The sequence below is a fragment of the Myxine glutinosa genome, chromosome 3 (genome assembly GCF_964187855.1).
Source record: "Myxine glutinosa chromosome 3, kmMyxGlut1.1, whole genome shotgun sequence".
NCBI lineage: Eukaryota > Metazoa > Chordata > Myxini > Myxiniformes > Myxinidae > Myxine > Myxine glutinosa.
The window spans coordinates 131675050-131689413 of NC_136263.1; the positions used below are offsets into that span (position 1 = coordinate 131675050).

Below are 14364 nucleotides of genomic sequence, written 5' to 3' on the forward strand. Positions count from 1 at the left end.
CCTCCGCTCGGCAAACATAACATCCTTAACCGTGGACCGTAACAATATATATATATATATATATATATATATATATATATATATATATATATATATAACTGTAAGAAATAGTAGAAACTCCAAAGTACGAGCAGCGCGTCTCATTTGTATTGAATAAATAATCGTTAGATTAAATAAGACGCGGACGTAGCTTCAGGACGTCGATCTTTAATTGTCGACAAGCTTTCGACCAACAAAGGTCTTCTTCTGAGTCGGCCCCAAGTTCAACGGAAGTGCTTGGGGCCGACTGCAAGGCCACTTCCGTTGAACTTGGGGCCGACTCAGAAGAAGACCTTTGTTGGTCGAAAGCTTGTCGACAATTAAAGATCGACGTCCTGAAGCTACGTCCGCGTCTTATTTAATCTAACGATTATATATATATATATATATATATATATATATATATATATATATATATATATATATATATATATATATATATATATATAAATATATACATATATATATATATATATACATATATATATATATATATATATATATATATATATATATATATATATATATATATATATATATATATAATTCCAGTAATCTCTGTACGTTTGTACGTTTGTTTGTCTGTGACCGCTGTTTCTCGACAACCACGGGTCCGATATACTTTTAACTTGCCAGGTATATTGCTGGGGACCCGAGGATGTGCCTTTTCAAGGTTTCATATTAATCGGACAATTACTTACCGAGCTATGTCCAAAAAACGATTCAACCAATCAGAGAGCAGCGAACTATCGCGTGTGCCGAACGTGGCGGACACACTCTGCCTCGGATGGCACATTTGAGAGCGTATTCATTTATTTCACGTTTGCAAACTATGTTGGCGTTAAACTATGTTTTAAAACTAATAAAAACGAATTTGCGATTCATTCGCTTTCCTGCGCGTTTGTGCACGCGATGGCGATTTCTTTACCAAACTCCGGAAGCCGTTCGCTTTGGACCAAACCATTTCATGTAAATAGAGGGGGGGGATATAATTTTACATATAGATATAGTACGGGCAATGCCCTAGTATATATAAAGTCGGGTCAGTCCACCTTTATCAAAAATAGTGACAGACTACTTGATAGACAACAGGAATTTTATTTGTATGCATGGAGGTAATCTGCTTGTCTGCAAGGCCAACCAGATCTCTGACTTATATTCTGTCTGAACTTTAATTTATACCGCAAAGTAACTCGGCAAAGTGAAGCAAAAGTGCCTGCCATTTAGCATTAGTTCAGAACGCAGGAATGCGATTTTAAAAACCCTTGGCTTGATATTTTGTACAAGGTCAAACCACTGATAAGACATGTTTTTGCCAATTGTAACGCAGAGATAAGGTTCTGGTCTGCAACTGTGAGAAGGCTTTATGCCAATGGTGCTCAAACAATCATATTTCCTTTAACTTCGTGACGACCCCATGTGATGCAAGAACCCAGCATGCTTTTCGGCCATGGCTGTCTCTGATTGGTCCAGAGATGACAATTATTCATTTTTACTCTGACAGCTGCCCCATTTTTTCCTCTGATTGGTCCAGAGATGACAATTATTCATTTTTACTCTGACAGCTGCCCCATTTTGTCATCTCTGACATGTCTGACTACATCCCCCTCTTAGCCCGGGGCCCCGTTCTCTCCCTCCCCCCCCCACCCCCCAACTAGAATTATGCTTCACCACTCTCGGGATCAGTCGCCAGGACACCAGCACCAAAAGGACACCAGCACCATCCGTTTGTCCTGGGGATTAAGTTAAGACTGTTTTAAGGCTGCACTGTGTCCCCTTTTTCTGGAATCCCTGTATCGTGTAAATAAATCTTGTTATTCCTTTCTTCCCAATTCGATCGCCTTTTTGATTTCTCCATTGGCTAAGCGTGGTACGAACGAGATCGCTAGAACCGGGGTCACCATATAAACGGCACGGATCGCGTGTAAGCACCGCTCGGCGTCTCAGCACGCGTGATTCGTGCGGGGCTTATTTCCTCGTTTCAGGGCAGCGTGAGTAATTCGGTAATAGTGATTCGCATAATGGGATCAGTCGCCAGGACACCAGCACCAAAAGCCCTGGAAGCTCTGCTATTGACAAATCCCCCGAAGTGGATCCACTCTTGCTGACAGACGAGACAAAAGGGGCCTGCCAACACAAAAACACACTTGTTAGAACCACACCAATACATTGAGGTGCATATAAAACAATGAAACAAACTTCAGCTTTGTTTTTTTTTGTTTTTTTTCCTGAAATATAATCAAAAGTGAAGTGTACTTCTTTCTACCACCTTGTCGCTCATACCCATTAGTTCTGAGGCAATCCATTATTACCCTGTGCTCGCGAAGCAAAAAGCAGGGTTAAGCATTTAGTTACGTACGTACGTGTGCCATGTCTGCATTTAAAAAAATCATCTTTCTCGGCAACAGTTGGTCCGATTGTCATTAAATTTTCACCATAGGAGGGCCTTCTCCTGTATACTATTTTAATGAATATTATGACGTCCTAGGTCACGTGGTACAGGCGTCATATTGGAAAACCGTTACACCTCTATATCTCCCAAACCGCTCAATGGAAAAAATTGAAACATGGCTCATTGTCAAGTACTTACCATGAGGAATAAGATATTTTGATGACTATGTCATCAGTGCCTTAATTATGACGTCATAATTCGACAAGTACAACACTTGATCTGATCAGTATGAAAAAAACAATCCTCTGCAACTGTTATTCCGAATGGCACGAAATTTTCAGAATATGGGCGGCTCCTCCTGTGGAATTTTAAAAATGACAATTATGACGTCATATGTCACGGGGTACAGGCGCCACCTTGGAAAAATCGAAAAAAGGTTGCACTTCTATATCTCTGAAACCGCTCCATGGGAAAAAACTGAAATGTGGCTCATTGTCAAGTACTCCATATGGGGAATAGGTGTTGTTAACGATGACGTCATCGGTGCCATAATTATGACGTCATAATTCGACAGGAACAACGCTTAGTCTGATCAGTTTGAAATGTATTGAGCATGATCTATGCAACAATTATTTAGTGAATATGAATTTATGATGTCATCGCTCACGTCATCTGGCAACCATATTGAATCAAAAAAATAGAAACATTCAAAAACAGAAGAGTTGGCTCACACCAAGTTGACTGTGCAGGGAAAGTATTCTATGAATACCATCTAGTTTACATTATGAAGTGGAAGCCACAAAGGATGAATATTATTTCCAACAAAATCAAGAAAGCAGCTTAACTCAGACTCTGCTCTTGCTTTTTGTCTCATCTTGATAAATTAGTGGACTCACCATAATACTCCGGATTGACTAGCATGCAATACTCCATTGGGAACAGACATATTAGTCCAGTCCTCTTCTTCATGAAGTAGAATTTGACCATAAACGCTCGTTCTTTCTTCAGATACCTGAAGCGTGGCTCAGAGCCTTTTCCATATAACTTCTCCGTGGAACGAATTCATTGAGTGTAATCTTTTAAATACTGCACGGTGCCTAAGACAGGTTCTTCAGGAGGCTCGTTCAGGTTTTCTCTCCTCTCTCCCTCCGTTCACCTTCAGCTCCTAGCTATCTCGTTCCTCCAACTCACATCTGCAGCACATTTTTCTCATATACACTCGCATTACCGCATCATCACACTCGAATATCTCAATCCCTACTACCGAGACAGCTAATACTATTTTTTTTAATGTTCATAATTTTAAATGCAAAAATATTAACAGCTAAACTAAAAAGAGGTTACCATTTTACAATCAATGAACTTCAGCATCCAGCTATCCAACAATTATCTTCAATTGTAATCCCAGACTAATAGCTTTACCCACATATATATTGCTACGGTTTTGAGATTTGCACATATTGATCAATAAAGGTTAAAGGGTTGCCCCCCATAGTAAGTCCACGAGCAACACGTAGGCCACCTGTAGTATTAGTTATGTCATAGTATGTGTAAGTATAGGCCATTTCCCCTTGTAATATCTGCGTTGTGTAAAGACATGACTTTAGGTCCCGGTCATTTTTGCGTCCACCCTCCAATTCCACCTCAATGGGCATAATTGATCCCGCGCCCCATTTGGCTGCCCACAGCATTTGTTATGCTTTGGCTGCCCACAGCATTTGCTGCCCTTCGCTCGCTCACTAGTCAAGTAACACGAGGTAGGCCTGAGAAGGAGGAGGAGCGCGAGGTCTGGGTGGGGGCGGCGTCAAGGCAGAGCGTCAGAGGCGATGATGGTAAGAGCCACCAGCCAACCAGGGCTCTAATGGCATGGCATGAGCGGGCGTGGAGAGGCGCGTCTGGTGAGTTCTAGAAGGTTCGCGGGGCGTACCTATAAAAGTGATTGCACAAAGCCCTTAGGACTGGTTCAGAGCGAAGGACTCGCAAAGGACTAATTTGCACGAGAGGACTCACAAGGGGAGAGCGCACGTGAGAGGACTTGTTGATCAAGAGGACTTTGGAGAACTTGATTCGCATCGCTCGCTTTGGAGGCATTGCACTATATCTCGTGTATAACGTACGCGCCAGAGGAAAGGCAGCCAGACACGCCGGTGGCGAATATCGCCTAATCAGCCACGCGAGTAAACGCGGCAATAGCCGCCAGTGATCACCGCTAACCGCTGAAGCCCGCTCCCTACCAAATCGCCCCGTATTAACCCTTGTGCGCCCAACGACACGCGGAGACCTCCTGCCCCTCTACATACCATCTGCACGGGACGAACCAGAGACCGGAGGGAGCTGCACGAGAGCCATCCCTGGACGTCGTGAACATCATCCTGCAGCCGCAAGCCCCGTGTGAGTGTGTCTGTGTGTGAGACGGGCCCGTTTGTCCTGGGGATTAAGTTAAGACTGTTTTAAGGCTGCACTGTGTCCCCTTTTTCTGGAATCCCTGTATCGTGTAAATAAATCTTGTTATTCCTTTCTTCCCAATTCGATCGCCTTTTTGATTTCTCCATTGGCTAAGCGTGGTACGAACAAGATCGCTAGAACCGGGGTCACCATATAAACGGCACGGATCGCGTGTAAGCACCGCTCGGCGTCTCAGCACGCGTGATTCGTGCGGGGCTTATTTCCTCGTTTCAGGGCAGCGTGAGTAATTCGGTAATAGTGATTCTAGTCCTAAAACCATATTTCGCGCTGTCCGGGAAGGACGTCATATGTCCCGGGTCCCGTCGGCCAGTCAAAGACAAGGGGACTAATCCCCCCTTGGTAAGGGGAGAAGGCCGGCGGCGAGATCCGCAACAATATACATACATATATATATATATATATATATATATATATATATATGTATATACAGTGAAACCTTGACTTACGAGTTTAATTCGTTCTGTGACCGAGCTCGTAACTCAATTTGCTCGTTTCTCAAATTAAATTTCCCCATTAAAATGCATTGAAATGCTATTAATCCGTTCCAGCCCCCAAAAAACCACACCAATTTTTTTTGTTACGTGTTTTTAAATAAGAAAAATGTACTTTATAAAAAACAAATAATGTATAAACAAGCACGACCTCGTATATACTGTACGTAATAAGCGGCGTTACGCGCGCTGCTTGTAAACAAGGAGGAAGCGGACAACGCGGTAATTTGTAAGAGTCTTTATTCAAGAGCTTACTGTAACACTGGCGCGCTCCGGGCTGCGCGCCCGGTGTATATCCTGAGGCCACGCCTATCCCTCGGCGTGGCCCCCGCCCACTTGGTGCGCGGAATGATGTCACCACGCCAGTGAGCTTCCGTGTCCGCCACAATGTAAAGAAATAAACTGGTTTTATTAAGTGTATTTACCTTGAAGATCAGACGAAGATGCTGGCGGAGGTGGAGGAGATGACTTTTGCCTTTTTCGCCACACTTTCCTCGCTTTCACTTGCAGGGCGTTTCAATAAAAACCTGTCCAACGAGGTTTGTTTCTTCCTCCCTTTCAAAATGTTTCGATCGTACTGCTACGATCGTACTGCCTCGCCAAGTCGACAACACGCACACCTCGCTCATGTTTTTCGACGATTGCGTGTTTTATATCCAAGCACATCATCCTCTTCTTCTTCTCAGTACTGCCCTTGGCACTCAATTTCTTAGGACCCATGGTTAAAACTAAGAAATTTTCCAAAATAACCAAAATGCGAAAACAAAGCAGCAGCGATATACGGCAGAGCTGCTTGCACGGCAAGATAACCACGTGACCGGAACCCACCTGGTGGCGGGTGGCGTAAGCTCCAAAATAACCAACATGCGAAAACAAAGCAGCAGCGATATACGGCAGAGATGCTTGCACGGCAAGATAACCACGTGACCGGAACCCACCTGGTGGCGGGTGGCGTCAGCTCCAAAATAACCAAAATGCGAAAACAAAACAGCAGCGATATACGGCAGAGATGCTTGCACGGCAAGATAACCACGTGACCGGAACCCACCTGGTGGCCAGTGGCGTAAGCTCGTAACTCAGATCTCGGTTTGCATCTCAAAGCAATAAACCGCCCGAGCGACGGCTCGTATCTCGGAAAACTCGTAAGTTGGTGCACTCGTAAGTCAAGGTTTCACTGTATATGTATATATATATATATCTATATATCTATATCTATATATCTATATATATATATATACAGTGGTACCTCGGCTTACGAGTGCCCCAACGTACGAGTTTTTCGGGATACGAGCCGTCGCTCGGGCCGTTTGTTGCTTTGGGATACGAGCCGAGATCCGATGTACGAGCTCAAAAAATTTATTTTTTTGAATTTTCCGGTTGTGGCTTCCGGTTCCGGTCACGCGGTTATCTTGCCGTGAAAGCATCTCTGCTTGGATATAAAACACGCAATCGTCGAAATACATGAGCGAGGAATCTCCTTGCTCCAGCCGGTGACGTCATCGGCGGGGATCCCCGCCTCCAGAGTGGCTGGTCACGTGACCGCCAAAGCGTGTCGCGCGTGCGGGTATAATGAGCTACACCTGTGGATCACGTGACCACGGAAGCACGCCTCGCTTGAGAGGCATGGCTTTCGGTTTGCGTTTTGCTTTATAAGGCGCGATAAATGGGCTTTTGAGTGTTAGCGGTTCATGGCGTTGACGGTTCATGGCGGTTCACGGTTCATGACGGTTCATGACGGTTCATGACGGTTCATGGCGTTGACGGTCAAAAACCCATTACATCAATTTTACCAGGCACTGTACAGTAAGTACAGTGGACACCAAATGCACGGTGGAAGGCTAGAAGTAGAAGATCGTCCAAGACAAGTGAGAATAAGCCATACTTTGGAGATGACGTCATTCGCTGGTCCGATAACCAAAGATGTGGTATAAAAAACCAGGTGAGCTAACAATGCAGCAATGAAGGAATTCGGCCAAGGCACCGGCACACAACGACCTACCTACATCGAAAGACTCAATGCCAATGGTGACAGAAGCCAAGACGGCCGGCTTAAACACCGCCGAAAGACCACGGTGTACCAACTTACGATGCAGAACATCTTGCACTTAATATGATGACAACAGGTGCCATCCTCTGACGTACCATTACAGGTACAGGTACAGTACACGTGAGCACAGAGCAAAAGTTCACTGAAACCGAGATTAAGAAAAAAGAAAAAACACCTCGTGGTCCGTGCTCGATATCCGAGTTTCAATCTTTTCAAACACATGATGCTCTCGGTCACGGTATCTCCTGCGAGCTGCTTCTCCTTCAACCACACAAACAACAACTTCTCCATATCTTCATGGATAGAGGTCCGGAGCTTTGAAATAATCGTAACGCCCTTGGCTGGCGTTATAGCCTTTATGGACTCCTTCTGCTTCAAAATCGTACATATCGTAGAAGGAGTACGATCGTACTGCCTCGCCAAGTCGACAACACGCACACCTCACCTGGCATGCTCTTCTCCTCTGCTTAATAAAACCAGTTTATTTCTTTACATTCTCTTGTATTATGTACAGTATATACGAGGTCGTGCTTGTTTATACATTATTTGTTATTTATAAAGTACATTTTTGTTATTTAAAAGCACCTAACAAAAAAAATTGGTGTTTTTTTTTTGAGGCTGGAACGGATTAATAGCATTTCAATGCATTTGAATGGGAAAATTTGCTTTGACTTACGAGCGATTTGGCTTACGAGCTCCGTCACGGAACGGATTAAACTCGTAAGCCGAGGTACCACTGTATATATATATATATATATATATATATATATATATATATATATATATATATATATATATATATATATATTGTTAACGATCTGGGGGACGGCACTCCCGTTAGCAAGGGGGGGTTAATCCCCTTGTCCTGTTAAGCTGGCCGTCCGACTGGTCCTGGAACTATCTCGCCACTTCCGGTCAGCGCTGAATAGGGTAGTAGGCCAATTATTCCTATGACCTAAGTACCAGCGCCTTCCGGTAAGCGAGGAAATGAGCCCCACCCGAGCCGCGACTGTAATGGAAATGCCGAGTGAAGCGAGCCACGACTCAGGCCGTTAAAAAAAGACTAACCCGATTATAAAGCGTTTGGCCAAAATCGCGCCACAGGTACTCAATCGAAAGAAGGGACTAAAGCGATCGGATGAGAATGAAACCAAAGAATAAGAAGGAACAGGTATTTATTAATTATTTACACAAAACCAAAGGAAGAGAAACAAAAGTAATTTACAGAAGAGAAAGCAGATACACAGGGCAAGTCTTAAACAGTCTTAATTATGGAAGCCCAGACAACACAAAGGACAGACCACGGACTTACACGACAAAGGGAAATTGCAGGCAGGAATGGCTGGACGAAGGAGAAGGGTCCGTGCAGAACAGCAGGGCTGGAAGGTTCGGGCGGGAAAGCACAGCAAAGAGGACCGCTCCAGGTTCACGCCCTGGCCTCGAGCGAGCAGCCAACGCAGCTCCACGTATTCGGTTTCACACGGCATTGGCTTTCTGAAACAGCTCCGCGCAGCTCGTCTCTCATGCCTTCTCACCGGCCCTCATAATTGTTCGTCCCACTCACTAAACTCTCTTCGGTCCCTCTCACTCCAACTCCCTCACTCAACTCCAACTCTCCAACGACTCTCTTTCTCACCGACTCTCTGGAAGCAGTCCCTTCCAGTCGCTTTTATTACTTGTCGCCGTATCAAGCCGCGGGCTGCGAGGGCACGCCTACCGGTTCGCTCACCGCGGTGCTGGTTGGTGGTTAGGGCTGGCTGACTCCAACTCCGAAGAGGGCGACGTGCCCCGCCCGTGATCTGGCGGCTCCTCCCCCCTTCTTCTCCGAGATGGAGCACATGGGCAATGGCGTCTGGGGCGAATGCTGAGGCAACTGCGGCTGGCAGAGGCACGTACCACAATTGGGAGAGGGAGAGCAAATGGACCGAATGGGGCCTATCTTATTTGATTAATGCAATGTAGAGTCAAACTATTGGAAACACAGCCTTACCTGAAGCACATAATAATGAAATAACTATGAAGAGGGCCTATGGTTCGCTACGTGTTGTTCATGGACTAACTAGGGGACGACCTTTGATCTTGACAATGAAATGGAGGTATTTACAAAGAGATTTATTTACAAAGGGTATACTTACAATAATTTACAAAGTGCAGGGTTCTCAAAACCCCAACAGTATATATATTGTTGCGGATATGGGATTTGGCCTCCATCCATATCCGCTTGTAAATATTCCCCTATTTCCCCAATACTCCCCAACTATCCCCAGTCCCCCATTCCCTAGTCCCATTGTCTGTAAACAACACTCTGTAGCCCCGACCTTCCCCTTTTTCCCCCATTAAATGTCGTGCCCAGGTCCACCGCATCTCACGTAGACAACTTTCGGACATCTTGCTAGTTATTCTTAGTCTATGTCAGTTAAGGACTCGTTTCCATTAATTCTGACTCTTCGTTGCACCAGAATGTGATTGTATGGCACCATTAGTAAGTTTAGGACCTCCCAATACCTCCCCGCATCTCTTCCTCATACAACAACAACAACAACAACAGCGGCGCGGCGGCGGCGCGGGGAGTGCGCGTCCTCACTCCGGCTTGGTTAGCCGCCATTGACCATGTGCTCCGACGGGGTTACCACGCAGGGGCTCACTGTCAGCTCCTCGTCAAGGGCGGAGCCCGGTAACCCCCCGCACCCAATAAGAAGCGGCGGACCGATTCCATCTGGGGCAGAGCTAACGAGCCGAGGGCGTGTCACTCCCCGCGGGACATGCGCAGGAAGACGGAGGTGACGTCAGATGCGCCTCAGCTACGAAGAAGAAAGGACGCCACCTCCTAGCGCTGAGAAATACCTTCCGCCTCTCTGGACCGGACCGGGTCGATTCTGCCCCTGAGCCAAGGTGCACCTTGAGCTATCGACTGCCTGCCCTTCCTTGCCATCAATCCCTGTGTAAGTCAGTCTTGTCCCATTTATCTGTGGTCTGTCGGGGATAAGGTAAGACTGTGTCTAAGTGCCCATCTTTCTGTGCTTTACCTCTGTCCGTGTAATCTACCCGTTTCTGCATCACCAATATTATATCCTCCTCCGGAGGTCTTGAGAACTGTACCCCTTGTGTCGTTGAATTTATCCCAGCCGTTGTGTCCTTTCCTTCATTGATTTAGCATAGCGCGACTTAGTCAACGTTCGAGTGGAATCGGGTAAATTGTGCGAACACGGCGGCCATTCCACTCGGCCCATCATAACATCCTAATAAGTCGTGTCCGTAACAATTGGTGTCGGGAAGTGAGATTGAACCCGGAGCGCGCTTCACGCGCTCGAAATTATTAACGGCGAAATTTGATTTTGTTTTACAAAAATAAAAACCCGAATTTTGAAAGTCGCGCTATGGCGGATCAAGACGGCTGGGTTCCGGTAGAGGAGAGTGAGGCAGGTCGATCCAGGACCAAATTGAGGGACATGAGGAGAGCGAAGCAGTGAGGGCGGCAGGTTCGCAAAATGGCGTCCTCGCGCACGAGGTTGCGGGCGCGCAAAATGGCCCCTCGCACATAGCTACGGCGGCCGCACCCGCTGCACAAATGGGAGGGATGGCCCAATTGCAGGCCCTCATGGAGCAATTTATGGCGCAAATGCAGGCGTCCCTCAAACTGCAGAGTGAGCAATTGGGGGTAATGGGAAACCAAATGGGGAACCGGATGGATGCTCAGGGTGAGCAATTGGGAGTAATGAGGGACGAAGCGAGGGGTACCGGTGAGGGGTTAGACAAGAAATTTGGGAAGTTAGACAATAATTTTGAGGAGTTAGACAAGAAATTTGGGAAGTTAGACAATAATTTTGAGGGGTTAGACAATGGGATAAAAGAGGTAAAGAATGGGTTAATGGGGGTAGAAAACAGAATGGCCGCTCAAGAGAATCAAATGGAAGGGATGCAAAAGGGGTTAGAGGGGTTAGAAAACAGTATGGAAGGCAAATTGAGGGACATGAGGGACCAAGCGGAAAGGGAAGTTAAAAAAATGGGGCAGCAGATAGAGGGGGTCAGAATGGGGGTAGAAACTAAATTGGATGCTCACAGGGAGGAAATGGAGCAGATGAGGGTGGCATCTGGGCAGGAGATGCAAGTGATGGGAGAGGAGATCAGAAGAGGTGTGAGTGAGGAGGTCGGAGGAGTGCTCGAGGAGGTGAGGCACTGTAAGGAGCGCATGGAGAAGGAGGTGAGAAAGGGGACTGTAAAATTGCAAGGTGGTATAGAGGAGTTGACGCTGGGAGTAGAACAACTGACAGTGGGACAAAAGGAGTTGGGGGACCAGGTAAAGAAGAACACAGCGGTAATAGAGGGTTTAAAATCGACACAGAAGGAGATGAAAAAGGACGTAGGGGTAATTAAAAAAGAGTGTCAGACGGTACATGAGGACCTGACGAGGAAAATGGACAAGGTGGTAGAGGTGATGGAGGTTAAAGAGCGGGAGGTGCGGGAGCACATAGAAAAAAATTAAGTGGAGTTAGAGGAAGAACTTAAAGGGGCGCACGAGGAGATGAAGGAGGTGAAGCAGAAATTAGAAGAAGTGGAAGAAGGGGTGAGCGAAATTAAGAAGCGACGGAGAGAGGATAAGAAAGAGATAAAGGAGGAGGTAAAAGAATTGGTCCAAAGTCTGTGTTCGGATCGTGATGATGTGCTCATTAACCGGATGAGGGATTCGCAGGTGATGGAGGAGAAGCGAAGAGAAAGAGGACCCGGTGTAAGTGGTGACCAATATGGTCGTGCGTATGATGCGCCAGGTGATTTAATAAGCTTGGGGGTCGAGATAGACCCGGATGTTCATGAGAGGCCAAGAGTGAGGTGTATGGCTGGTCCGGAGGGTATGGAACGGGAGGTGCGAGGTGTGGGTGAGCAAGGTTGTGGTGGTATGGAATGGGTAGCGGGTTGCGGAAGTGTGACCCATGCATCGACACCAACAGGGGTAGTTTTTAGAGGGACAGGGGAGGCACGAGAGCCCCTTGGGGGTAATGTACTGTGGGGGCCCGGCCGGTTCGGCCCCGCGTTGACCCCGCAAGGGGCGACGCACGGGGTCCGGCAGGCGGGCAACGACTCGCATACGAGGTGGTCCCACAAGGTCCCACTCGCGCCGTATGACGGTGGGTAAGGGTGGCATCCCTGCCACCCTTCCCATGTGTTGGGGCAAATGCGCTATAGTTTATGGGGTTGATGGCAGTGAAAACTAGCCCGGGTGGGTTAGGATATTGTGTGTAGGGATCTAGCGAAGATGACATTAGGTAACGTTAAGTTTAGATAGTGACTGATACCTGTAGTGGGGACGCAGGTAGATGAGAGTGGATGATAATGACGAGGGAGCGCAATAGTTTAAAGGGACGACTGGGAAGCGCAAGTTTCAGAGGGGAGTAGTTAGCTGAGATGATGCCGTGTGTGTGAGGATTGAACAGGTGTGATTGAACAGGTGTGATTGCACAGGTGTGCAACTGGACAGGTGTGTGGAGCAGTGTATGAGCAGTGAGTGTTGTGGATCAGCGCGAATGCGCTTGGGGGAGAGAAGGGTGCAGGTGGCACCAGGTGTGAGGGCACAGGTGTGCAACAACAGGTGTATGTGGCTATGTGGAATAAATGGTAGTGTGGAATATCTGGAGTATTGGAATGGATGGTCGTGGAGTGAGTATGGTGGAAATTGAGGAGTGGAGTGGATGGTGCGAAGGTGTGAATGGGGGAAGAGTGGACCCCCATCACGGATACCCGGGGCGGGTAGTGTAAGTGTTAGGTAGAGGGTATAGGTAAATTGTGGTTGGATATTGGCATCTGTGGTGCGAGGTGAAAGAATGGTATTTGGATGGGTGTATTAGTGTTGTGGAAATGGCTGGGCGTGTAGCCTGTTAGTGTGTGTAGTTGGTTTGGGCACTCCACCACTGTGAGGATGTCGGCCAGGTGAGGCCGCAGGTGGGCTCTGGGAGCCGTTAGTGTCAGTGGGTGCCTGAGGATCCCGGGTGTGGATCGGGCAGCCCGTGCCAGGGAGGGCACTGAGGGGGTGAGAGTGCGAGAGGGCCTTCCCCAGTTAGTTAGGTTAGGGTGAGGAGCTAGGTAAGCTCGGGTGGCAACTGCAGTGGTGGAGGTGTGCAGGTGGGTAGACCTGCTGGGAGAGCTACACGTCACAGCCCAGAAATTGTGCGAGGGCACCGGGAGATGAATCGGGGGAGTGAGACCCCAAATTGAGAAGCACCACAGTTTGGTCAATGGGAATTGGTTGTTAGAACCCATAGTGTAAGTGGGCCAATGGTTTGGCAGGAGGAAGACCCCGGGTAATGTAAAGTTGTTAAAGTCATTTAGGAAATAGTTAGGATTGATGAACCTGTCGCACCATACGCAGCCACTTACCTGTGGTGATGATGACTCCACACCTGTGTTTTCTTTGTTTTGTGTTGCAGGAAGTGAGAATTGCGGTGTGGATTTGTGAGACGCATCACGACGTGGATGAGACATTGGGGTGATTCCATCTCTCCCTCCTTAGGAGGGACTGATGATGAATTGGTGATGGCAAATTTTGATGTTGAGTTGGAGATGGCAAATTTTGATGAGAGTTGGAAATGGCAAATTTGATTGGTTAGGAGGGAGAGAAGACGAATTTGGTTTATGGGAGGAACGGGGAAGACAGTAGGGACGTTGATTGATGTGTAAAGTAGATGTTTATGGGTAGTGTTGTGTTTTGTGGAAACAGTAAGGGGTAAGGGAGGGGCAATGTAGGTTACCTGGTGGGGGGGGGGCGTACGGTAGGAACGTACCTGTCTCACCTGGTTCCCATGTGCCCCCAGTGTGCATTACCTTGCATTGCGTGCACTTTTGCGCCCTTACCACCTTACTCACTTGTCTTATTTTTGTCTCCCACCTCCGAGGATCTGGCTTTGGGGCAGAGAGAGAGGAGAGAGAGGTGCTGGCTC

At 47.1% G+C, this 14364-nt stretch overlaps 1 long non-coding RNA gene across 1 annotated transcript in view; it reads left to right on the plus strand.

Annotated features, from left to right (window-relative positions):
* LOC144891355 (uncharacterized) overlaps positions 1–13080 on the plus strand; it is a 316637-nt gene extending 303557 nt beyond the window's left edge. The window contains exon 3 of the long non-coding RNA XR_013622876.1: positions 12982–13080. This is a non-coding gene — a long non-coding RNA (uncharacterized LOC144891355). The remainder of the gene's footprint in view (positions 1–12981) is intronic.
* Positions 13081–14364: the final 1284 nt, after the last annotated feature.